We start from the raw sequence: 27300 nt of genomic DNA on the forward strand, positions 1-27300 counted from the left end.
ACACTGCGCCCGCCTGTCAAGCTGGTCAGCTACACGCCTTATTGTGAATAACTCTTATCCTTCATCAAATCAAAACTGATGAGTCATCAAAACATTCACCCCCCGTACAGTGTGTGTCCATCGAGACATGAGCTAATCACACCTATTTGTTTGTTTTGTACCAAGCTGTAAACATGTTCATCTCTGCTGTAAAAACAGACTTTTTTTAATGTTGTTTTTTAGATTAAATAAATATTTCTATAGAAATGCACTCCTTTATGTCTACTTATGAGTATACATTTCAGATTTGAAATGACAAGACTAAAATGTGCATTAATGCTCAACTTAATAGCTTAGGGAAGGAAGTCTACTTTTACACAACTTTTTATTCTTTTGATAAATACTAATGTAGTTCATTTCTTAAAGTGGGATGGAACAGAGTCATTGCAAAATGATGCCCTTAAACACAGCCCCATTCTTAAATCAAGATACATGGAGAGTAAATAAGATCAATAACTTGTGAATAAAAACACAGTTAAAAATTATTTAGAAATGTAGTCTTCCCAGATCAATATCACATAATATCAACTTCTCCCATCTAAACTGGACAAAGGGTTTTAAAATGGGAAGAAAATGGTTTGATTGCAAGTTGTTTGGAGGAGATCTATTTTTATTTGAACAGCTGAAGCATGAATACAGTCTTCCAAGGTGCAAACCCTCCTCCTCCTCCTGAAGCTTGTGGAGCTCCTTCATGTACTGCTCTCCTATCTGCTGGCCATCTTCTCTCAGCAGAACTTCAACTGTTGAAAAGTCATTCTGAAGAAGCTCGAGCATGTGACATGGATCCAGGAGAACATGGTCTTCAGGATGGAAAAGAAAGAGAGACAATATCAGTTATTCATTAAATCATTTTGTTTGTTCTCATCTATTTTTCTGTATTCATCTGTGTGTAAGAGTACATTTATAAATTCAACAGTGTACTACCCAGACAACAAAGGTACAGTATTCAGGTAATCAACATCTATTCAAAGTTAAGAAGGTAAACATTATTGTAATCATGCTGTTTTCAGCTCTCTCACTCACTCACACAATGATATTCCACATCAAATTGCCTCAGATTTTGTGTGAGGAAAAATAAAGCAGTTTATTGTGGATAGTACTTCATCTTTACATGAAACAAACATAACCTGAATTATTTAAATCATTAACAGGTCCCAACTCTCTGTGCTTTAGTACAGAACATACAGTAACTCATTTATTATTAACATGAGCTCAGTACATGGCTGTAGTCTTCAAACTATTTCTTATACTTTATATCTATGTGCTTTATATCTTATTTTCATTCCATATGTTATTTATATTTTATATTTCTACAGCTATATTCTGTGTATGAATTCAGTGAAAATGAATATGGTTATTAATATAGTTCTTAATGGTTACAGATGCTCTTACAAAGTGCATTTTTTTTTTAATTTGTTAACAGTTTGCACAAATCTTAAGACACTACATCAACCATGTAACTTTAATGTCATCCTCTATAACCTACACAGCACATTAGGTTCAGTTCAGTTTATGTTACTGACGGATAATTACTACACAAAGTTTGTTTTTTTAATGTCCACATTTACATGGAGTATAACATTCATCATAACGTCAGATAACCATATTTACAGTCTGTGGTTAACCACCGAGGTGAACCTTTAGCTTCTAACATCACACAAACTCATTTTCAACATCTTAACAACAAACATTTCTAAACCATTGACCGTAAATAATGAGCTACACAGTTAGCCGACTGGTTTACAAGCTAACGCTAAACAAGCTAAAGGTCCGTAAATATAAATATCGACACGAGTATACAGTAAATATAACACTACTATATCACGTACCGAAAAAAACTGAAGCATCAACTTGTTGGATGGTCTGTTAACCGCACAGCAAGCCATGTATGTTGTCAGATATGTGTTAAACAAACTCTCCAAACGATGTAAAAAAGAGGAGAAATCAGACGGATCAAGCTGTTAGCCTCCTGACCTGCTGACCGCGCAGAGCTGTCAATCAAATCTTCCACAACCCTAATATGGGCATAGTCGTTTTCCTTAATAGAATAAAATCCGATGAGTTATAAAAAAATTCACCCCCCCCCACAGTGTGAGGAGAAGGGGCCGTCAACTTCTCAGATATATCTCGTTTTTTGAACCAGGCTGTAAACATGTTGATTCCTGTGGTAAAAACTGGCTTTTTTTGGCTGTGGGCTTATGGCACTTCCAGCGCTTCTGCAGCCAGCCTCAAGTGGAACCTCGAGGAACTGCAGTTTTTTGTACTTCCGCATAGGCTTCATTTTTCGAGACCGGAGGTTGCCCCTTGGTTTGTAGTGACACCGCATGGCCGCTAGGCGAACTGCACCAGTAACCTGTTCCTCGCGTGCTCGTCATGCGTGCTCGTACGTACACAAACGAGCATCATCATCAGCCGCGAAACACTGGATATTTACCGGCATGATGTTTACAGAGGAGGTATGTGGTCATACACATGTGAAAGTCTGTGAAGGAGTCTGTGTGTCTGTATTCATTCTCCATCCTACAAACGACAGACTCTGCAGGCACTGGCTGAGAGCAGGAGTGTGTGATGAGTTTGTCCGCCTTTGAGAGCTCTTAGGGCGGATAGAAGTGTGTGGAAGGCGGCCTTTGGCTGTAGCTGGAGTGTGTGATGAGTTTGCACTGTTGATCTCTGTAAGCGGAGCGGAGTGAGGAGGACGTTGAGAACGTGCAATAAATGTCACTTCCTGGGGCTTTTGCGGAAAATACGACCTGGGGAAAAATTTTACACAGGCAACATAGATAGACATTGAACATCTACTTTTTCACATCAGTTAACCGTTCGCTTATTAATGGGCGATAAAAAACGATTTATACATGTAAAAAGTTACATATAGAACCTTTAATGAGTTGTGAATGCCCAACTTAATGGCTTGTGTTAGGTACAGTTGTTCTGGTATCGATACTGGTATTAGCAATGTCAGTGATGTCAGTAACTGCATTAATAATTGCAGATATCAGTCGATAGAGAGAATAGTATCTTATTGACCCGTGTAATATCCCAACCAATTAAATCCCCCGAAAATGCAGCTACTTTCTGGTAAAGTTTCTTGTGTTGATAGGAAACAACAAACAACAGTGTGGAGCTAGCACGAGTACAATGCTAGTCGAAACAAGCTAAATCGCATTAATCATTGTTTATCTCCCAATACTGCCAATTCAATCAATCAATTCAATTTATTTGTGATTAATTTAAATGAATAATGTTCAGTTAAGGCAATAAAATGCTCGTTTCCATGACCCCATTGAAACCTATGACAATAAATATAAATAAAACAAAATAATAAATAAATCAAAGGTTTGTTTTAATCACACTAGAATCAAGGAAACTCAGCATCAGCCAATACTTCAGTCCTGATCTCTGCAAATACACCAGGTAGGAAAAATGGTCTCAGAACATCTCTAGAGTTAAGTAAAAGGAGTGTGAGCATACCTACAACAACGGGCTGAATATCTCGTAGCTGAATTCCTCACTCTCCCCATGCCCAATCCTCTGCCGTCAGGTCATGGTTTCTAAATAAAGCTCCACCAAACCTCTCCCGAAAGTCTCTTTGCCTGGTTAGTATATTGCAAAACACTGGGGTGTATATTCAGCTTGCAGGAATTCAAGGAACTTACACAGGAGATAAACCTGCTCCTGACCTCTGACCCTCACACTCCTTTCCCTCTTCTCTGACCTACATTATCACTCTGAGGTCGCTTATCCCTCGGAAATAAGTGCTGCTATATGGAAAATGTTCAGACCTTCATGCTACAGCATTGAATAAATAATACACATGGTCAGCAGGTATGAAGCAAGGCTCAAAAGCTCTATTTATGGTTTTATTCAATACAGAGGAGGGCTCACAATTAACGTGGGGCTACGGTCCTCAAAGTAGGCGGCCCGGGTTCAAATCCGACCTGAGGCTTCTTTGCCGCTTGTCATTCCCATCGCTCTTTCTGACTTCATCTTCTGTCCTGTCTCTCTAAAAAGCCCCCAAAACAAACACATTTTCAAACACACAGTATGTAAATGCTGACATAAGGGGGCTCTCAATCAAAACGCTGACAAACGATGAAGTCAAGGTGCCAGGTGGCCTTGTGGTTAGTGCGCACACCCCATGTACGGAGGCTGGAATCCTCCAGGAGTTCGAGGCTGGAGAGGAATAATGGGAGCGATCCTCTGTGCTACTCACCGCGACCCTGACGAACTAACTTAGAGGCGGAGAGGAGGACTCGGATTTACTGAGAAAGATGTTGTCTATGTTTTTGTTTGTACGTGCAGGTGAACATATTCCAGCATTTTTTTTTAAAACTGCTGGCATGTGTTCACCTGCACATACGCTCAGTCTCGTTCTGCCACAGCTTGTGTGTCATGGTGATGCACGGATTGCAATCATATAATAACTATAGATTGGGCAAACGACATCATTACATTTAAAATTCTGATTATTAACAGTCACATTTGTCTTACATTTGGTAATTTGGACCTGGCTGGGACTCGAGACTTGACTCAGACTGGAGGTTTGGTCACTCGGCCACAACACTGGGAACAACCTTTGCTTACTTCTATTTCCGTACCCGAGTTACCTGAATAAGGTAACTAGCCTTCTCTGTGGAGTTAAAATGTTCAAAGTAGAACACATTCTGCTTTGATATCCAAATTATCCCTGATATAAGGGGGCCTATTTTCAATAATTCAATACATATGGGGGTGCAGTCAGCAGAAAAAGACTAAAGCTACTTCTGAAGTATTTTTGGGACGATGCTGCTGAGCAAAATAAGACATTTCCTCGAGAGAGAATCTGCAACATGTACCAACAAGAAACCATACATACATAAAGTAACACGCTGCAAATCGAGATTCTTTAAAGCAAAAACAATTTATGTTTCTACCTTTTCTGTCTCTGTTACTGAAGATGATTATATAGTAGATTGTCTCTAAAAGTTATTCTTTAATGATAGAATGATTAATGACAATGAGCCAATCTACTTCTTCTTTGTGACATACAAATCAAGTTAATGTAGTGTTATATTGAAGCCACGACTGAGGATCTAACTATTTGGTGACAAAATTGTAAGTGATCATTTTGTATGTTTTGGGATTTTTTGTTTGTTAAATTAATACAATTATATATCATGCTACAAGTTGTTGTGTTGTGCTACAAGACTATCAACCTCTGTAGCACCAGCGCTATGGGCAAAAACATGTTAACGTACAGCCCTGTGGCAATATATTAAAGTGCATATAATTATACTTCAGCTGTGGTGACACATCCCCAGATAAACAAGCCTAATGTATCACTAACACTTCCATGAAATATAGCTTTATTATGGTATGAACCACATGTATTAACATGTGTTAAAGAAGTACTCTTATCACCTTTAAAGTGTTGGTGTGTGGATTTGTGTTTATGTGTATGTATGTGTACATGTGTGTGTGGTAGAGCGTGGGGAAATGACAAATCATCTGGGTTTAAGAGATTAAACAGCATTAGGAGACAATGGGGTTGACAACACATGCACACACACACGCACACACTCACACTTCACCTCCTATTGAGACAGCACACTCAGACACTATTAAATTCTCATACAGTGCACACACACACACACACACACACACACACACACTCAATAACACACCTACCAATTCCTGGAGCAAAACCTATTTCTCGGCTGGCGACAGCTCAGCACCAGCCTTTCGGTCATTGTAGCATTGCTTTGCTCTGATTGGTCCATGCTGCACCGGCCGCTGGGGACCCGCAGGGTTGTGAAGATGAGGTGGCTGCTAAGAGACTGAGTCACAACATGCAATGCTCCCTGCTCTCAGTGTCTCCCGTCAACAGCATTGACAGTTGCATAAAGACAGGCTCACTCAAGACAAACACTTCACTCTCACTGCTGCATGCTTTAAAACATGCTCGTAGGATATGTGCTTTGAACCTGTCTGAGATTTACACTTATTTCCCTGAAAGTGAACTGCTTGGCACAATGTAATGACGAAAAACGATAATCCTAAAGCATTCAATTACAGGTTACAAATCCATTTTGGATCTATAGCTCTCAATCTGAAATCTCACTTCATGTCTCTTCAGTTTCTGTTATGGAGCATCGACTGTATGGACAGTGCGTCTCCATCTCCTTTCATTCTGAAAACTGAAGCCAAAATACTCCCACCGGCGCTGACACATAGTGCTGGTGATGTCATTGCGAGCCATGACATGCTCAGAAGGGAGGAGGCTGGTGGTGCTGCGGAATTAATGTCACGACCCTCCCCCTAACCAAAGAACACGTTGAATTTACTTTAATTTAATGGCAAAGATCCATCAGGTCAGATTGCAGACTACAGCGGGACAGATTCTTGTGTCAAGCAGACAGTCTCTGTGTCAAGTCTCACGGCTCTTGTGTTCTTGTTTGTTACATATCCGCTTGCTGTTCCTCCTCTGTACCGCTAATCCGGTGAAGTATGCAGCAGTAGGTGTCATCAGAGTCGCCAATGACGTTGTTACATCCACCCTTTTTTTTTGTTGTTGCATCCAATTGGTAACTTACAAGAAAGAGCTCAGAAAAAAGCATAAACTGTAAGTATCTATCATGAAAGATGAAAAGTTTGAGAAACATTTACTAGAAGTGTATTTTCATTTTGAAGTTTGACACATATTCCAGCTGTTAACATGGAGGAGCCAGGGTTTATGACCTATACTGCAGTCAGCCAATGGACGGGGGGTTGGGGGGGGGGGGGGGGGGGGCTGTTAATCTTTTGGCTCCACTTCCAGGGGATATCCGTCCATCCTTATATACAGTTTATGGACGTGACATCCCCTTTTCCTTTATCGTGAAGACTGTGAATGCTGACCAGGAAATAGGATTGTTAAAGGTATTGGTTTACGTTTATGCACGACCTGTGAAAACGTACACATTACGTATTTTATTTCATTCTTTAATGAACTTTTATCCTTTTTTACAAGTACTTTTTAACCAGTTTAAGATTTTCCCAAGTTGAAAATAACCTTGAAGACCTTTGTAAAATGAGATATCTCAACAAATGGTTCAAAAAAAAAAAAAAAAAGCAGGAATACTGTTTTTGCATCATGTTACTTGGTAATGTGTTTGTCCTGCATGAGAGGAGGAGTTTTGTCATCTCCACTGATCTCCTTAATTGGGCTATAAAAAGAAATGAGGGCATAAACACACACACACACACACACACACACACACACACACACACACACACACATAATGCTGCAGCACAGACACAGAGAAGTCAGCACACTGTTTCCTTCTCTCTGGCATTTCCTATTCCTCCCTCCATCCAAACAAGCCAGTTGAAGCTGCAATTATGGGAAGGAAACCGTGTATTTATAGCCCCTCGAGGATCAACGGCAGAACAACTAGTTGTGTGGCACGAGAGGCGGTTATATTTAACATGCTGTGATGTCAACACGTGGCTGGTGCGTTTCCATGGTTTCTCCTCCGAGACAGGGCGGGCACCTTCTTATCAGCACGGCACAGAGACAGATGAGGCGGAGACTGAGAGACGGAGACGCAGGCAGACAGACAGACAGACAGAAAGATTGACAGCCAGACTCAAAGGGCAAGAGTAAGAAAAAATAAAGATGGAGGAGTGTGAGGGAAACATTTCAACGTGATAGACAACCTGTAAAGGACATTGTTTGTCTCCCAGTAGACCTCATTGACCTTGAACGGACAACCTTTCTTACTTTTAGTAGAAAATTCCATAACATACTGTACTTCTCTTACTTCCATCATTCCTTCCTTCTCTACTCCTGCACAGTCCTCTTTTCATCCGTCCCACTCACTCCTAATCAACACCCCGTCCCCCGTCCTTTAAGGTTATCTCAGATGCTATCTGCGGTCTGACAAAGGGCAAATAGGCTTCTAGCAGGCAGCACCTCATCTATGCAGAACAGACAGTAGATTTCTGAGAAATACATCATCTATGGTCTGTTATTTCTGTATAACGGACTGCTGTTTTGTACAATGGGTGCTGCAATAGACACAGTTCTGACAACTGATTCTGGAGAACCAATCATATCCATCTAAGGAGGGAGGCCTGAAAAAAAAAAAAAAAAAAATGACAAGAACAGAAAAGAAGTCCAGACGGTAAGACAATAGAATATAAAAGAAGAAAACTGCATAAGTAGGAACGCTTGAATATGAAATCAGCAAATTAAAAGAAGACCAATGAAGTTTACACTTTGTCACAGGAATTAGCCAATAGAACCAGCAAAGACAAAAACAAGTTTCCTTCAGGTGAAATACAGAAATACGTGACTCATGATGCGTCTTTCATGTTCTAATGAAAATTAATTTCACATGATCTCTGCAGAGCAAACAGTGATGATGCGCGCAGACAGTGTTGATACACGCGAGTGTAATCAGGCTTCAAAATACCACAAAGCTGACTGCAGTAATGAACCTGAGCCATTAGCTCCCTGTAGGCAGATTCAGCTAACAACCGGTTTAATGTTTACCCCAAGTGTAACTCAACCCCCCCCCCCCCCTTTACAAGCCTACAGTAGGTGTCAAGGCCGGTGTCATGCCTGCACACTATGTTTTCTATAATACTGCAGTGACAGATCCCAGAGACTTCAAGCCAAGGCTGGGTTATCTACAATAGCGCAGAGGGTTGTGTGGATTTAGCTGCAGTGGGCAATAAACTGAGCGAGAGTGAGAGAGGGAGAGCAGGCTTGGAGAGAGAAGCGCAACCATTAAAATGCAGCGATTAGCTTTAAGCGCCTTAAACTAACTGCTTTCATTAGCAAGACGCTACGGAGGATGAGGGGTGTCACGGCTGGTGACGCCCCGCGGGCTAAGTGAGAGGCTACAGAAGCTAGCGGACAATAGGCAACAGTTTAGGGAGCAGAGAGGGAGATGTGACTGGAAGCAATTTATGTGCCCTGTCTTTAATATCGTCTTCATGCTGAAGGTTTCATGTAGTGTAGAGGCAACTTTAAATCGACCCTTAATGCTGTGTTTATCATAATATTATAACATCGCTTTGAGTCACAAAGTTTATAGCAGCAGTTTCATTTCAGATTGTTGTTTTACAAGGGACGCTTTCTGCTCGGTTCATTGAATGTATATTTCATAGTTCTATGCATTTGTTATGCAGAAAGATGCACGCACATTCTTGTAGGTTGTAAACCAAATGTCTTTTCTCATTTTGATATGATATCTGCACACCTTTGGCAGGGTTTGAGTTGTCTGTATAGCTCAGAAAACCATTTATTTTTCCAAAAATGACGAGCTCAATAACACAACATTTGCATGTAGTTACAAAGAGGAATGTTTGTTGTATGACAAAGCTTGGTCTTAATTGCACCGGCTGAATAACTTTTAGGAAACCCTTACTTCATATGGTGTAAAAATTGGATAAGGGAATCACTAGCATCAGAATTCAACAAGGTTTATTCTGCAAATAGTTCAATGGAGAATATTTGTGCACCAGAGGTTTCAGTTAGTAGGGCTGCAAAATTAATCACAAAAAAAACACATGTAAGACAGTTTTCTTTTACTTCTGGTGTTTTTCATGCATTCAACTGTGCCTTTGGTTTTTGTTAATGTTTCATATAAATGCATTTTGACTGTCCAGCAGTTTGTTTTTCGACAGAGCAGGAGCTGTTTTGAGAGGTGAAATAAGAAAGATGTGTATTTTTTTTTAATGTGACAGAAAGAGGATGATATGAATACCTAAAGACATTACAGGCAATGGTGAGATCCCTTCCTCCGTGCCTCACTCCTCTGTCGGAGCTGCTCTCTGTTTCTATCTATAATCTCCTGCTCAGCCCTGGTGACTGGACTCTCAAACACAATTACATCACATAAGCTACTCAGGGTGCCTCCTAGTAGAGGAGAGGAGGGTGAGGGACAGAGGTTGTGTATGTGGAAGCATGGGAATTGAGTGAAATAACACCGGGTAGTACTGGGTTACATGGCAAGAAAAATGACTGGATTGGATCAACAGCAATAGTAATTGGCAAATACAGTTTGATGATGAAGCCAGTTTGAGAGGTATCCTGAGTGATGTCAAAACCAAACCAGTTTTTAATTCCTTTCGAGTTTATCCAGTTAACCTGAAGTTAAATATATTTTTAATGACTAGGAAATGTGTTGCCTAGGGAAGTAGATCCCTATTTAAAACCAAAAAGTCAGCTTTCCTTTGATGCTCTTTGGCAGGGCTTCAGGGGGCTGCTAGCTGAGCTGCTGCTTACATGAGCTCAGCTTGAAGCGCTCTCAACTTCATGATGTCCAACGACTAGAACCCTTCATATGGTTAAACGGTAAAGCTAAAACCAAAGCCAACTGATATGCAAAATGTAAGATTGGTATGATTTGCTCAATAATAAAAATTACTTCTAGAAATATGATTCTCTGATGTTTTCTCTGAAATGCCCACCATTTATCATTAACAACTTTAAATTTATATAATCCCTAGTCCGGCTATGACACAAGGAATCTAGATGTCTCCCAATGCGAAATGCAAAGTTTTTTTTGTTGTTCTTGTTAGAATACTGATAGAAATCAGTCTGAAATAGGAGATGAAAACAGGGAGCAAAAGGAGGAGACTGAGCTACGGTGTTAATCAGAACAGAAAAATAGAGAGTTCAGAGTGAATGGATGTTGGAGAGCAGCCACGGTGAGTGATTCACATCTATTTTATCCCCCAGAAGGCAAATGAATTGCACAGTCAAAAAAGAGAAAGAGAAAGAAATTGCTTTTTCACCCCGTATTATATATGCATGTGCAGCTTTTTCTGCCTCTGCGAGACAAAAGAATGCACATCAACAGCGTTTTTTTTTTTTTTTTACTTGGCACGTGAGTCACATGTGCTGTTATACAAAAATAGATCTTAAGTCTTCTCTGGCATCAAAGTAAATGTATTCTCCTTAAATGCTGATCCATAGGCAGAGAAGGGTGGGGAGGTGGGGGTAGGAGCACTACAGGCCCATTTGAGTTCACACTTCACAGACCATAAATAAAATGCTGTGCTCAGTGAAGGAATGGGAATAAAGAGAGCGAGGAGGGAAATCTGAATGAAAATGGTCGAGTGACAGGACCCTGAAGCATTTGAATTAGGGAAGTTCATGAATAAGGAGACTATGTATTCACAGGATTTATTCAGTTATTCATTGACCTTTGGATTTACAATGCATATGCACAAGGACGCAGAGAAAATGGGCTTCATCAAGTCCTTAAAATAATCTTTAAAAGGACGTTATAAGGCACAAAAACAGGGAGTTCATTATTTTCGGTAATGCAATGTTTTTTCCCTTGCAGGTGAATAAAGGTAGAAACAACCATTTGGAGGAGGAAGTTTGACTACCTGAGCTCTCAGACAGCACACATTTAAATGGCTTATATAAGGATGTTGTTAAAGTCAGTGGATAATTGAGCTGATGAGGCTGACATTTGGAGCCTGGAGACGAGGGTGTGGTGTCTGTGTGTAGTGGAAAGAGATGTAATTACTTTGTATGTTACAGAGGAGGAGAAAGAGACGGGATGACAGACTCGGATTATGGCGTTAACACGGCATCATCTTACACCCACATCAGACAGACAGAAGCACTCTGAACTTAACTGTAGCTCACAAACACTGAACAGAGCTGCAGTGTTTTGAAATAATGTCTAACTTTCTGTTTGCATTTTCAGTGATTCTTGCAAGTTGGTTCTGCAACAAGTGGCCTGATGACCGCCAGCCTCATGTCACCTGCACTGCTGCCTGAAGGGCATGACATCAGAGAGGCAAATCTGGATCATTTTTGGCCTACACTTACAAGCTGTATACAATTAAATTACAGCTGCACAATCAATGTGCAACAAATGTGCAGGGGAGCTGGTGTGGCAGCACATATGTCCCATTAATTGTGTTTCACCTATACCAGCACATAAGGAATCATGGTGGATGCTAAACCTCTGATGTGCATGCAGCTATGTTAGTATGCAATATGTAAATGAATCTGCACATGTACAAGATCGCATTTGCCCACATTTATCAATTATGTGTGCAGTGGGGAGTATATGCACAGGAACATGCACATTATTACACACAGCAACTGGGGCATGTGAATATGCCCCCCCACACACACACACACACACACACACACCCACACACACACACACACACACAAAAGACATACATTTCTTTCTCCCACAAGCCTTGAAATTGATTTATCCATGTGATGGTCTGTGAAGTGTGAACTCAAATGGGCCTGCAGTGCTCCTACCCCCACCTCCCCACCCTTCTCTGCCTGTTCTAACAGTCTATGGTTCTAACACACATCATGTCAAATATGGCAGTTTTGTCAGCAGCTCTAAGCTTCAAAATATGACACCATAGGTACACCTCTGGCATAAATTCTTGACACTGTCCTCTAGCTTATTGTATACATGTGCCATTGAAGTGATACTATAAACTTAAGAGGGCAAAACCTAACCAAACTGCAACTTGTGCTTTTGTGTATTTCTTAACCCTAACTTGACCATTTTATCTCGACAATCTAACTGGATGATGCATTATTGCTAGCATGATTGAAAACCCTGCGGTGGTTTAGGTGAGGAACCTCGGTGGCCATAGTTTGAAGTTTATGGGCCATTTACCAAAATTGTAATATTTTAGGAGATGGGAATGAGCATAACCTAAATCATAGGGCACACAAGCGAACGTCATCAGTGAACATAAGATGTTGGAATAAGGTCAAAAGGTTGCCACAGAGTAAGAGAGAAAAGACTAAAAAAACAGATTAAACTGACATGTAAATAAACACACAAGTACACACTGAAGATGTTCGCCACAAAATGTTTTAGCTGCAACTGCTCAAAATGAAGGAAACAAAAGTTTACATTTCTCCATCGGCTGGTGCAAACTCAACACCAACGCTAAATTCACAACACGTTTATTCAAGCCAATGTTTTTCCCTTTCAAGCACAGCACTTAAGGGCGAACTATGCAACTAATGATACATTCAATTAAGTGAGTGGGTGAATATATAAGCATTAGCATTTACCAAACAAATAAGAAATGAAGGTTGCATTAATCAGGTTGTGTAATAAAGGCCTTAGAAGGAGAGACAAAGCTAGAGAATTAAAAAAAAAAAAAGAATCTTCTGCCGCAAAGAATTCCTGAGCAAGCAACGCCAACGAGAGCCCTGACACGAGTCGGCAAGTACAACAAGTGCACAGTTCTCTAAAAATGTACATAGATTTGTCTGTTTTCTCCAAATGATTCATGTCTCATAGCTTGGTATAAATATCACCTTATTCATACTTTTAATGCAGTTCTGAAAACCACTTGATCTAGTTTGTGTAAATGATGTAAGCATTGTGCATAAGTTGTGTATATGCACATGCATATTATTATCTTATGATTATCTTATGTATGAAATGCTTTGTATGCCCATGTAGAGCACTCTGTATTGCATGCTGTCTGAAAGGTGTTATAGTAATAATCTTCCCTTGTAAAACATACTTAAATTGATCATCTGTGAAAAATAAACTAAAAATAAACACTTTTTTTCTCACTATATTTTTTTACAATACCTGTATCCCTTTGTTAATTTCAGATTGTTAAAAAATACCAAGACTGAGCTGTACACAAGATCTAAGCAGGCTCAATTACACCTTTGACTAAATCTGTGTATCCAATTCTTTAGAACTGAAGAAACATGCAAAGATCATTTCAACTAATTGACCCAAAAAAAAAAGGATGCCGACAGAGCTACACTGTTGAAACCATTTTCAATTAGGAGTTAGTTAGAAAAGCAAGTCGCCTTTTTGTTCTTTCTTAAAACTACAGACACATTAGAGACTCTTATCTGCCAAAAACTCCTTAATACCCTTTAACTGACAGACTTTAACATCTTACTCTTTATTAAATGGGACAGTTATCTGATCGCTGTAACGATAAGACAACTGGTTCCCTGAAGGGTTTTGTAATGTCTCTTCTTTCTAAAGTTTCACTTCCTATTTACCTTTTGTGTTTTTCTGTCATTACATTTCACATGTTAGCTTGTTGGAAATGTACACTGCTGACTTATTAAAGTACATGTTGTGTGCGTCTGTGCGTGTCTGTGTAAGAAAGAGAGAAAGTGAGAGACGCAGAGCAAGCGCTATCCTTGAAGGGGCAGTGTGGTGTGATTTTAATCCATTGTGAGCACCACATTAAGTCACAAACCGCCCACAATCTTTGCAAACTTGCATTAGCATCAGAAGAGGAGACCAGGAAAACACACACACACACACACACACACACACACGCACACACACACACAAGCACACCCATAAAGGCATGAACAAAGTTACAAATGCTTTCAGACATACAGCCCACTCTGCCTTCCCCTGCAATATTTCAGAGGTAGCAACCTTGTTTTGAATCATGTGTGTTCACTGAAATAAATGGCGGAATGAGAGGATGCTGTTTGCAAAATAAAAATGTAGAATACTTTTCTTACACGGTTAGTGATGCCCTTATTCTTGCCTGAGGGGATCCTTCCTCTTTATTTGCTTTCATTAATGAGCAGTCATAAAGAAGAAGACAGTGTGACAGCGACTGAAACCGGCATTCTTCCCAGTAGGGGGCTTTTGTGGTTGGAAAAATAAAAGTCAAATTGTATAACAGTCTACCAGATAATAAGTGAATCTACTTTTCACTCGACTGTTGATCGATTAACACAAGCTTTTGTCAAATATTACCTTGGGAATGACGTGACTCAGCTAAGGAGGACATGTTTGGGCCACTGGAAGACTAGTGGTTAGTGCGCGCGCCCCATGTACGGAGGCTGCCCGGGTTTCAGGTCTGACCTGAGGCTCCTTTCCAGCACAATCCATTTGAGACACTATTAGAGATCACTGAATTATTTTCAAGACAACAAATTCAATCTTTGATAGAATATATATTTTTTATTATCCCTTTAAAACTGTATCTGTGCTGTATTCATACCTTATATCCCTCTATGTGTAATACCTTTTGTAACATGTATTCTTCTTCATCCCTTGCTCTGTTCTGCTCTCTCTCTCTACCTGTGCACTCACATTGGTCCAGACCACGCAGACGCCGAGCAGGAGGTGCATGTGAGAGCAGAGCACAGTCAGAACGGATTCTAATCATTGTCTCCTGCAGCCCCACTGACATGACTCTCATTTCCAAAGGTTTTTTTTTTTTGTTTTTTTTTTTCAAATCTCCACCTCGCATCCACCCGTGCGTGGTACAGGCTCCTTTTAAAATGTAATCTGTTACGGATTACTGAGCACCCGCTCGAGATTTGACCCAGCAATATAATCCTTTGTGTTGATCTAACATAATCTGATTTCTCTCAATTACTTTGTCTCCAAAATACATGGAATATGACGTGAAATGAACAATGCACTCCAGTTATAGACTCCCTGAATAGCATTGTTATCCAATGTGATTGCAAACTTTGTACAATGACACACAACAGATCAAGCATGATTAGGAACTCCTCGTCTCATTTTGTCATCTGGATAGTATTCATCCTGCACACACATCCAAATTTACACATTAAAGTGACTCATTCAGATTTCTGTAATCCCAGTTCATGCTTTGTGTTATTCATCTTCACACTCTCACACCCCAGCCGCCCACAGTCACCTACCCTGCAGTGATGTTTTTGTCACCCCTCCTGCACACCGGGAGTCGTTTTGAATTGCTTCTCCACTGCGGCGCCTATCTGACAGCCCATGATGATCGGAATCGTTGCTCTTTATCTCCCCAGGTTTGAGACCAATCAAAGCGAGACGGCGCACTTCCTATCTGATCATGATAACTTTAGAGTCCTGTGCAAAACTCAAGGACGTTCGAGATTTTTTTATCCAGATAAATGTCATTCTGTGCTATCTGAGAACATCATCACATTAACAAGAGGCTGGTAAAAATGCTTCAAATATGCACCAGTCTGTATGAAGATATCAATACACAATGGTATGCATCTTACATCAGAACAAGATGTTATTGTGAGAAAACATTACGTCTGTTTGGGTAACCCAGCATGCAGCATTTTACTGACTATAGGATGTGACATAAGCAAAGTTTAAAGAAAGAATTTTAGTTCAACACACCAATCAACCAGTCTTTTTCCCTCCATTCAAATTAGATTCATTGGAGGTCTTATTGTTGTGGATTCCCAGTGATTTGCACAAAATGTTCACGCACGCATCCTTGAACAGAATGTGTCCTTTCTGTTGGAGGACTGTAATCGCTACAAAGGGTATTTCTTTGTAAGTTTTGTTTTTGTATTATTTTATCAAAAATTTAAGCAGAAAAAAAGGTTTATAGAGACAATTTGGACAAAAGTTTATGCAACATTGTTCCAAAAGTGTTCCATTCATTTTAAACTGGAGTTATGAGTTCACACAGATTTGACAAACTAAAAGAATAAATGTGCATCAGTCATGATAAATCTATTAGCGGATGATTATATTATGTATTTTGTCAGCCATGAAGCTGCACCAGTATTAAACAGTCTGCTTCATAAGCAGTTCAAAAGTCGACTCTGTACTTAAAAGTATACTTACAAATGATCGGCCAATCACAGCAGGTGTGTGTCTATCAACGAGTCTGGTTCTGCTTAAGGTTTCTGCCTGTTAAAGAAAGTGTTTCATAACTACTGTTACCAAATGCTTGATCATTGGTGGATTAAAACTGGGTCTCTATAAATAATATATCAAAGAGGTCTTGAACATTGTCCAACCCTGTTATTGCAAACATGCTATCTTCAAATATTAGTATGTGTGTGTGGACGTCAGGAGTAAAACTGTCAGAAAGCGAAACCACTTGGCCGGAGATGCTTTCATTGGCCTGAGGGAGGATCGGAATATTGACCGAATATTTATAGCTTTCCTAACATTAGAAATGATATCTCCCACACACACACACACACACACACACACACACACAAAATGAGATTGCAGTGTTATTTGTCGCTGCAGGCAGCTCTTCTTGCAGTAGCTGTGAATATACTGACCTAAATATGACATCAAAGCTTTTTTTGAACAACAATTTATAATTGTACTTTCATATTCTTTACTGAGGCGCCTTCGTTTTGTAATGATCTGAATTACAGAGGCCTATAAGAAGGACAGAAATTGCGTCAGCAGCCATGAGGGCGATTAATCCTGTTGGACACTGGAGCTATAGCTAACATCCCAAATGACTTATGACTTAACCGGCGCTTTATAGGCTCATCATTGTTCTGATTGTAATGATATTGATGACCTTCCCGGGTCTAAAATCTATTGATCTCATCTTCAAACTCATTTCAGGCCAGATATGAGTCCATAACAGTGCCACGGTAATGCAATATGGGATGCATGTCCCTCATTTGTCATGGTAACCAGACTGAGATGAGTTAAATATAGAGGCTTCCGGTTTAGCAGAGGAGGGTTTTAAGGGCTATTCTTAGCATTTAGAGCTGGTTTACGCACAGCAGCATGCAAGCCGCCCCTCTGCAGCAAAGCACAGGATGAGATTTCAGGGAAAAGACAATATAGATGTTTTTAGTTTTTCTTTTTGAATGAAAAATAAACTATCCCGCTGCGTCACTCTAAGAAGACAGTTTTCAAAATCTGCAGTCTAATTATTGTTAAATATATGAAATCAGCACGTCAGTCATGTGTGAGGAAGAAGAAGCTAGAATTACTGATTGACCATCTAATGAGGTTTGAAAGACATCTGCAGGAGGACTGGTATTAAATATTGCAACTTCACTTGACATTTTTCATTTATTTTTAACTGCTCAGCAGAGTCTGTAGCTGTGCAATCACAGTTTCATGAGCTGGACACATTATACTTTGAGTCGGATACTGTTTCATATTTCAAGACCTTATGCCATATTGATATAGTTGGTAGGAATACGATTAAATGAGGTCACATTGAAGAAAGGCCTCAGTGCAGCACGTAAGGTACAGGTGGGAAAAAAAAAGAATTATTTATGTGAAGAATAGGACCTTCATCTCTCTCTCTTAAAAGGATGCTAACAGCACCATAAAATTCTAACAGCCTCCTAAATTAGCAAGGATGTACACAAAGAGTAAATCCACAGTATCTGAGGCTCAGTAATGGTACAATGCATTACATATTTGGAGTAACACATCAAAACAGTGTCTGCTATATGTTGTAAATGTCGACTGGGGATGGTAGCTCTGGGCTTATCATTCCTGATTCTTGATCTCTGATATAATTTTGTAACTTTGTGAAATCATGGCAGCCATCGCTTCAAGATCGCGAGTTGTTTCAGGCCTCGTTGAAAGAGCAAGATTAATATCTGGCTCGGGCTGATACTGGTTATCAGCTCATATTGATTGGTTTTAGATAAATATGAATTGGCGTGTATGTCAGATAAGGCAAAGCAAGACAGAAATTATAAATCTGAGTTTTTATAATGAGCTGTTTAGAAAAAGAAATGCAGTTAAAAAAATGGTTCAGGAGGAAAAAAAAAAAACATTGTACAATATTGTAGATAAACTAGTAAGTATCTGTCTGTTTAGATTGTTGCTCCACCCAAAAAAACAAAGTTGTCATTATTGAAAAATGAAATGCGGTAGTTGCAGTTCTAAAGAGCTTGTTGCTCAGAGTTATTAAAGGGATACTTCACCCATTTGCATTAATCTTTGTATCATTAGAAACCTGGTAGTATTTTTGAACGGTCGTTCATCCCGCCCTCATTTTCCCCTGAGACGGGAAATCTTTGTATTTCTAAATCTGAAAAGGAGCTTCCAGTGACGCCAAATGACGATTTTTGCATCACTGGAAGCTATTTCACATTTCTACTACATATATGGCCCAATATCAATACAGTTTCATGTTTCAACGGTTGAAGTATCCCTTTAACTTCCATTATATGAATGAATTGGAACTCAGCCATGCAGGATCAAACTTCTCTTTTAACAGTTGTAGGAAACAAAGTACACCTTGTTTGTACAGTGAAGTGTTTGTATGAGCTCTTCCCTCTACAGTTTCCCTTCAGAAATCCTCGGGATTAAATGAACTCCTGTAAAGTCTCCTGAATGCTGTTCTTTTTTTTATTGTTTCCTGATTTGTTGCTGCCCTCTTGTTTTAACTTGATCTTTTCTGTGCATTTTTTTGTTTTTGGAAAACCCATTTATTCACCTATTTGAGCAATGTTCACATTTTCTTTTTTCCCCCCCTCAAGACTTCACTCTTCTTATATCTAATGCAATGGATGCTGCACCAAATGAGAACAAAGCACATGATTGGAGCAGAACAAGAAACAGATGGACAAAGATGGCGCGATGACCGACAAAGCCAGCAAACAAACTGATCCGTACAGAGGATCGTCTCCAGAATGAACTGACAGGAAACTAATGACCAATTAGAGAGAAGCTGGTAAGAATAGCAGTACAACCATCAACACCCAGTGACAGGTGCTGTGCAGAAGAGGAACTCACCCTTCAACAAGGGAACCCACCTAGACACACACACATTTACACACATTTACACACACACACACACACACACACACACACACACACAAACAAACACATACACAAGCAAACACTAGGGCTCAGGTGTTCCAGGACTTGCTTACACACTTGCCATGTGTCTGGCTGTCTCCCTGCCAACAGCACACAACACACACACACACACACACACACACACACACACACATTATTACACACACGTACGCACACACACACAAACACTCATGCAGCCTAAAGGCAGGTTTGGAGGGCACACAAACCCATACGCATGCATGGAAACCTTACACACAGTGACACTATTATCCTCTGGCCTTGGATGCCAAAATGAGTACAAAGAAGCGGTACGTGTATGTGTGTGTGTGTGTGTGTGTGTGTGTGTGTGTGTGTGTGTGTGTGTGTGTGTGTGTGATTGTGTGAGTGTGCGTGTATTTGTCCATCTGACTGTGTGTAAAGCAAGTGTGTTGACAGATGATATGTTTAAAACTGATACCACCCACACTCTCCCAGTGACAGCAGGTTTCATCACAGGGCACTGGACCTTTATGAACTTGGATGGTAGACAGTCGATTGGGAACAAAACAATTTGTCATGATCACCTCCTCACACATACAGCCGCACAGTACAGCAACTGTGATGGAAAACTATTCCCTTCCACGTCCTACATTATTGATCAACAGCACAGTTATAGATAAGAAGGATGTGATGCAGCTCCGCCAATGAATCAATCACTCCTATCCTCTTGTTTGCCATTTCAACACAAATAATTCTTCTCCTTGTCATATAGATGCATCAAAAGAAACAAATGATAAATTCATCTTGAAATGGACTCATCCTTTGTATATAGATTTTCAACATGTGTAATGAAAGGACTTGTCTAAAATCAGGCAGGCGGAGCTCCAAAAACAGTCCATGTACCCTTCTCCTCCATCATTAAATGAGGCGATGTTGTTCTCTACACTAAAGAGAAAAAACACAACATCCCAACACCCCAACATCCAAGAATCATATGGTTCCGAATCCTATCCAAATGTGAGGGGGGGGTTTTGGATCAAACCAAATTAAAAGGAAAACCATGTAAAGGTAAAGGCTTTTGGCTAACTTTGTTAAATGATGCTGCCTTGATGTTTGTTAATAAAGCCAATGAGGCGCAGCAAATGGAGTTGCCTTAATATTAAAGGTGATTGTGTTAAGACTTGAAATCTGAGAAATGTCAGACCAAAGGGACGTGAAGTGGGGCCTAGCATTCCGGCGATGACATTTTATACAGACATTTCAAGGTGCCAATACAAAGCCTCAAAGTAATCAACTAAAATAACTAAAATCAAACAACTTTTCTTGTTATGAGCGAGACAAAGAGCATGTCAGTATCGCCTTTAACTATTTAAAAATTTCCCTTCATAAAAAAAAAAAAAGAAGCCTTTTATTGAATAATATAAGATTTGATTATAATGTTTGTCTTAACATTAAGTTGCTAGTTTAAATAAAGTGGGTGGTTAAAAGAAAATGAAACATGTGGCTGGTAGATTTTTCAATCCATCAGCCAAAGTAACACGTCGGCGAAAAAGTTTCTGACCCTGTAACAATATAATGAAACTCAATGTTGATTCCATTGAATTAATTCAATAAACAACATCAATTAAAAAAAAAGGAAAGGAGCATGAGAGATTGACTTCACTGAAGACAAACTGTGGCTTTTCTGTCTTTTTTTGTGCATATTTTGATATCTCATTTTATTTGTGTGTGAATGCGTGTGCGTGTGCATGACCTCTGCAGTAGATTAAATCATTCAGAGAATCAAAGCAGCATTATGAGTCCCGTGTTTTATTTGATTCAATTGCGTTCCATGATCATGCACGGCGAGATAGTAAAATGAACCTCAAAGCAGCAGTGTGAGTCAGCGACCCCTTTTACCTCGGCATTCCATCTACGAGAAGAGCGAGAGAGAGAGAGAGAGCGAGAGAGACAGAGAAAGAGAGAGAGAGAGAGAGAGAGAGAGAGAGAGAGAGAGAGAGCAACTGTTGCTTATTTCACACACATCCATTTCAGCAGTACATAGTAAGAAAATCTCTTCACTCTGCTTTCAGGTTGTCAGTCATGGATGGTGGTGAACAAAAGGGGATGAGAGCAGAAGTTTGACTCAATTAAGTGTCACTCCATGAAGCTGAATTTCCCCCTCTGAGCGCGATGGGAAAGTCTCCTTTCACACGCGTGCTCTGCCAGGATGCGACATGTCTCCTGCACTGTTCTGCAAACTGAGGCCGGGTGTTACATTAGCCGAGGCAGCAGCTCCAGATCTGACGTGCTGGTAATTAGTTTTTCTTTGGCACGGTGGAGGCAGGTGTGGAGGAGGGTGGGCAACATGACAATACCAGCTGTCAGAGTGCCAAGCACTTCAGCATCAACCCTGTCCCTTTTTCTTCTCCGCTGCTACGCTTCTCCATTGAGACGCTTTCAGACCTTTTCATTCTCTTCCAGTTCTGTTACTTTACGTACAATAGGTGGATAAATAACTTGGGTTAAATAATGAGGCGTCCGGAACCGGCAACTTCACCAAGGCGCCGAACATCTCAATGTGATGTCCAGAGGATGAGTCACTCCTGGGATTTGGTCAGCCTTTGTTGGTTTGTAGGAGCAATTAAAGTCGTTTTGTTTTCCTAACATGTTAATCAGCTGCATGATGTGTGCCTGCTTTATTGACAACTTTAAATGTAAATTTCTTAGTTGGCACAATTAAGGAAAACAAAAATGTTTGATTTTTTGCAGTTTGAAATAATTGGAAGCGATTCAATTATTAAATGATAACTTTGTGCACTATGGGTTACATTTTCTTACTTCACTTCGATGCAGAGGACTTCGCCAACTAACAAGGTGCATGAAGAGTGAAAGGCAACACTTGTAGTATACCAAGATCAACTTTATTAACAAATTAGAGCGACCCGTTTCGGCTTGTGGGCTTCATCAGGGTCATCAAGAGACAGACTGCAGACATCATTTAAATAGGGAAGGCACAAAATGGTAATTTGTTTAATTAGAGCACAGTCTATCCAAGTCAAATTCCTTGTACGTGTGAGCATGCCTGGCCAATAAAGCTGATTCTGATTCATCGTTTACTTACATTTGTGGATGAGTTAAAAGTCTTTATAGGTTACAACGTATGAAATCTAACTAAACAGATGTTGATCACTAATCTATGTAAGAATTATAAATTCACTGACTTTTAATAACGTAAGTTCAACTAAACAAATGAAACCTTTTTCTGACAGAGCCAAATCAATTCCCACACTTGTTCAAATACTACAGACTATGAGAGGTGGCCAAGAGTATAGAGTATCAGCGGATGTGATATAGCAGGCAACTTTGGCTCAAATCTTCAGTGCTGTTCCTTTGAGCCTCTTCACTGTTGTCCCCGCAGACTTGAAATACTGCATTTAATCCCTAGAAGACATAAGACGCATTTGACCTCTGATACAAATCCACAATTCCACACAATCTCACCCAGCGTTGGTGTAATCCATCTTATTTGATAGCAAAAACACTGTGTGGGAGACCGTCAAACAGAGAGAGAGAGAGATACAGTGGATAAACAGGAATGAAGGGGTGAGGTGGGAGGAAAGAGAAACACAAAAAGGTTGATCTATTTCAGGACTGGTAATCTGTCTAGAACACACGACGTCAGCGCCGCCACATGTGTCTTTACATGTCACCATGACACTGTGAAGGAAATAGCGGTGCACTCAATGGTAGGGATGAGCTAGAAAGGGAAATAGATCGCAGAAATCGATGGATGCAGGAGCTTTTCTTAGCATGGACTCACTTCACAGAGCTGCTGCACGCATCATGTGGCTGCATCAAGTGTGTGTGCGTGTGTGTGTGCGTGTGTGTGTGTGTGTGTGTGTGTGTTGCAGAAAGACAAAGCAGGGACTTGTGTAGGTGTAATCCAGTCAAACAAAGCTCAGTTTCTGCCTATACTGTACCTGTGGAACATGAATTTCTGTACATATAGAATTCTTCTGACATTAAAGGAGAGTTGGGTGGGGGGGGGGTTACACGTTGGGTGGCCCAAGGTCGATGTAAGTGAAAGATGAACCTTGAACCTTTGGTATTTTCACATCAAGAACATCATCACTGGGGCCTGGAGAGAAGAAATGCTAAGAATAAAATGTGGAGCATCTCCCTCGGTGGACGGTCTTTGTAGAAAATAGAGCAAATGAACACAGACTGTGACATTCATCAGAGTGTGACTTTGGCAGGGTTACGATCGCCACCGCTCAACGCCACTGGGTAACTCTGTCTCCTGATTTATGTGGATGCTCTAATAAAGCCTAAAATAATCTGATGTAAATGTTCAGGTTTTTTTTGCCTCTTTAATCAATTTATTATATAGACAGTGCAACAAACTAAAGAGGAGAGAAGTAATAAGGGACGTGAACTCGCATTTCCAAGACGATCTGAATCGATTCTCTAGAGCTACGATTCGATATATAAAAAAAAAAGATTTGATGCGATCCAATACAAATTAATGATTGGATCCAAAGTATTTTTTTACTTTATGTAAATTAGGGGGGAAAATCACAGCCATTTCAAAAAACATGAACTCGTTTTTTATTACAGAGACAAGAGACATAGGCCTCCTTACAAACAAATATTCTGTCATTATGTGACTTGTTATCACACACCCATGCCCACAAAAGAAACCCCACAATTTCCCCCTAAATATCACCAATCACCACGCTCTTCACACTCATCCCTCTAATCCACAAATCTGTCTCCATGTGATCAATGTTTTCAAACTTTTTGCCATCCAATTAGCCACGTCCCGGTGACTTCTGCTGAGTCTATTGACCAATGAGGGGCTGTGTACCAAACATTCCACCAACCAAAGACAAAAGTGAGTCAGCAATGATCTCAAAGAGTGTTTTCACTGTTAAATAGTCATCCACGTCTGTTTTTCAGCACTGCACATGAATGTAATGAAGGATATGTAGATTCTCCTTTCACCATTGTAATCCAAACATGTAGTAAGAAATTAGCATTTCATGGAAATGTACTGTTTCATTCTGATTTCACACATTTAACTTGGCGTCTTGACACAGAAATCTACTGGAGGAGAAAAAAACAGCTTACTCAGCCAATGGTTGTCATTGTCAGAGGGCTTTTCTTTGTCCCCAAAAATCACAGAAAATTGCAGGCAAAGACTATTTGGACTGGTCAATACATCTGAGTAACGGGGGAAATCGCAGGGCATCTCATAATACCATAAGCCACACATGAACCACTATATTTATATCATGTTACAGCTGTGCAGTTCGTTTATATCACAAAACAATCAGAGAAACTGGTCACGATATGTGATTAACTGAAGAATGAAAAACTACATTATCGATATTTTGCACAAATTAATCATGAGTCAGGATGATAAATTGTCATATCGATATTTTGTACCATCCCTACAACTGAGTGCAAGCAGTTGGCTTTGTTGAGCGAGTGTAAAGTTTTGAGAGAAATAAAGACAAAATATGAGCTTGAAATCAATAAGTCATTCACTCAAACTGAAAGCAGTCTTGACTTACATCACACAAAAGAAGAAACAGTAACAGTATTACAGTATTATCAGTAAGAGTAAGAATTTACCATTTCCATAAACTGCAGATGCAACAAGGAATGTCCGATAGTAACTGATACAATCTTCACTATGAGGATAAAAATAAGTAATGCGGTATGCAGACAGACAGTCTTCATCTCTCTGTCAGTCTTCTCTTTATACAATAATGCTTCTCTGAAATGAGTCGACTGCTGAACGCCAAAGACTGATTCTGATACCCAAATCTGTTTAAGCTGATCCAATCCTGCCTGGCTTTCTCTGCGGATGAGTGAAATATGATGAAGTCATTCACTACAGCTGGTTTCTCTGCTGGATCTCTCAAAAGTCAGACAAGAAAACTATCTTGCTCATCCAGAACCGTAATCCATATTTTTTCCCCCCACAATGGTCCTCCTGGACTCGACTGACTGAAACGCAGTGAACTCAATCCAAACCAATCTTCACAAACAGCCCAGTCGTTAGCTGGCCCCAGATGTTAAAAGATGCTGTTCATTTGCATATTGTAATGAGGGAGATGATTCACAAGTGAGAGAAGGGCTAAGTGCTTCTTTTTTGTGTGTGTGTCAGTTTTCGTCATCTCCCTCCGAGCCCCAAACTAACTCTCTTTTGTGTTCTTTAATAAGTGCGGATCTCCCGCGGGAGACGAGCCCGCAGACTACACAGCATGCAATCTCGACAGATTAATGCAATTGTGTAAGCGTGCGTGTTTGTAGTGTACGTACTGTGTTTGTATCTGCACACAAGATAATGCCTTCAGAGACAAAAGCAGGATGTTTCCTCTGAGAGGCATTTTGTTTTCCAAAGACAACAAGGAATTTTCAATGAAAACAAAATTGAATTGAATGGTAGACAGCATTAAATTGATTTTGGAGCTGATGGGTGAGCAGAATGCCGGGGTTTTGTTTTATAACATTAAGAAGTGTATTGATTTGACCATTTTTACGTCACCGTTATGCCACATCAGGCAGTAGAACAACCTTTCTGGCTTAAGGCCTCAAATACCATCAAGACTACACACTTTCCTGCTTCTTCCTTTTCTTTCTTTTTTGAGGGAAGAGGGACAAACTATTAAATTCAACTGATAACATAATTTTTAAATAAATTTTAATTTTTTAACTTTAGTTCTTAATCACTGCATACTGACCCTATGTGTTCTATTTCTATGCCAATCTTTTAATTAATTAAAATAGTACACCACTCTAGCCAATAAGATATATATAAATGGTATACCATCCGATCCTGGTATCAGATTTCAGTCCAATCCTGACTCAAATAGCTAGATTGGGTATCAGTGACACTGGGCGGATCCATAGGGCCGATCTTCGAAGCTGATCTAAACAACTCAGTTTGTCTTGTGTATTTTACGCTTATTTTGGGCTTTTTTAAATGGCTATGTTCAGAAATAGGACAGTGTATAGAGTCAGAAATAAGTGAGAGAGAGAGAGTGGGGAATGACATGTGAGCAAAGAGCCACAGGGAGGATTCTAACTGCTTGTGTTATATTTGTAGTAGTAGTATAAATGTATCATTATTATCTTTTTTGTGTACATGTTACTTCTGTAAATACACAGTGTATTCTTAGTTGGGTTTATTATAAATAAAGGTTTTCCTGCAGCGAGTAAGTATGTCCTTGATTGGCCCAAAAGTGTTCTCTGCCTCGAGATTCTTTCCAAAGAGTCTTTAAAGCAATCTAAATTTGAACAACACCTTAAAGGTTTGCAGGGGGGGGGGGGGGGGTCCCCTCCAGAGGCTAATGCTATATGGGGTCCTTGGCGAGGCAAGCTTTGGGAACCCTTGGCACTTGTTTTGTGATCAATTCTTTTCACATTTCATCCTTCTTTTTGTTAATTCTATCAGTTTGATTATCTCTGATTACTTTGTACCGGACCACCCCATCCTGAAATGACATTTATGCATGTTTCATTTCTCAGATATTGTATTGTTATCGCATCTTAACATGATTAGAAAATTGAAAAGGCAAAAATGACGTTCCAGAGAGGGGTCAAAAACTTCCTGGAGGTTCAAATGCAACTAACATGGACGGATGAGCAGAAGGCATTTTGTCCTTCTTTTAAAGTACCATATGCCCGAATATGGGACAGTAAATCAACCTGGCTGCACTCATTCAAACAACGTTTTATGCTGACCCTGGCATTCAGAGAG

At 39.9% G+C, this 27300-nt stretch overlaps 1 long non-coding RNA gene across 1 annotated transcript in view; it reads right to left on the bottom strand.

Annotated features, from left to right (window-relative positions):
• Positions 1 to 491: 491 nt before the first annotated feature.
• The window catches only part of LOC136177636 (uncharacterized), a 39720-nt gene continuing 12911 nt past the window's right edge, over positions 492 to 27300 (bottom strand). Inside the window, exon 3 of the long non-coding RNA XR_010665135.1 lies at positions 492 to 839. This is a non-coding gene — a long non-coding RNA (uncharacterized lncRNA). The remainder of the gene's footprint in view (positions 840 to 27300) is intronic.

The sequence above is a fragment of the Labrus bergylta genome, chromosome 23, assembly GCF_963930695.1.
Source record: "Labrus bergylta chromosome 23, fLabBer1.1, whole genome shotgun sequence".
NCBI lineage: Eukaryota > Metazoa > Chordata > Actinopteri > Labriformes > Labridae > Labrus > Labrus bergylta.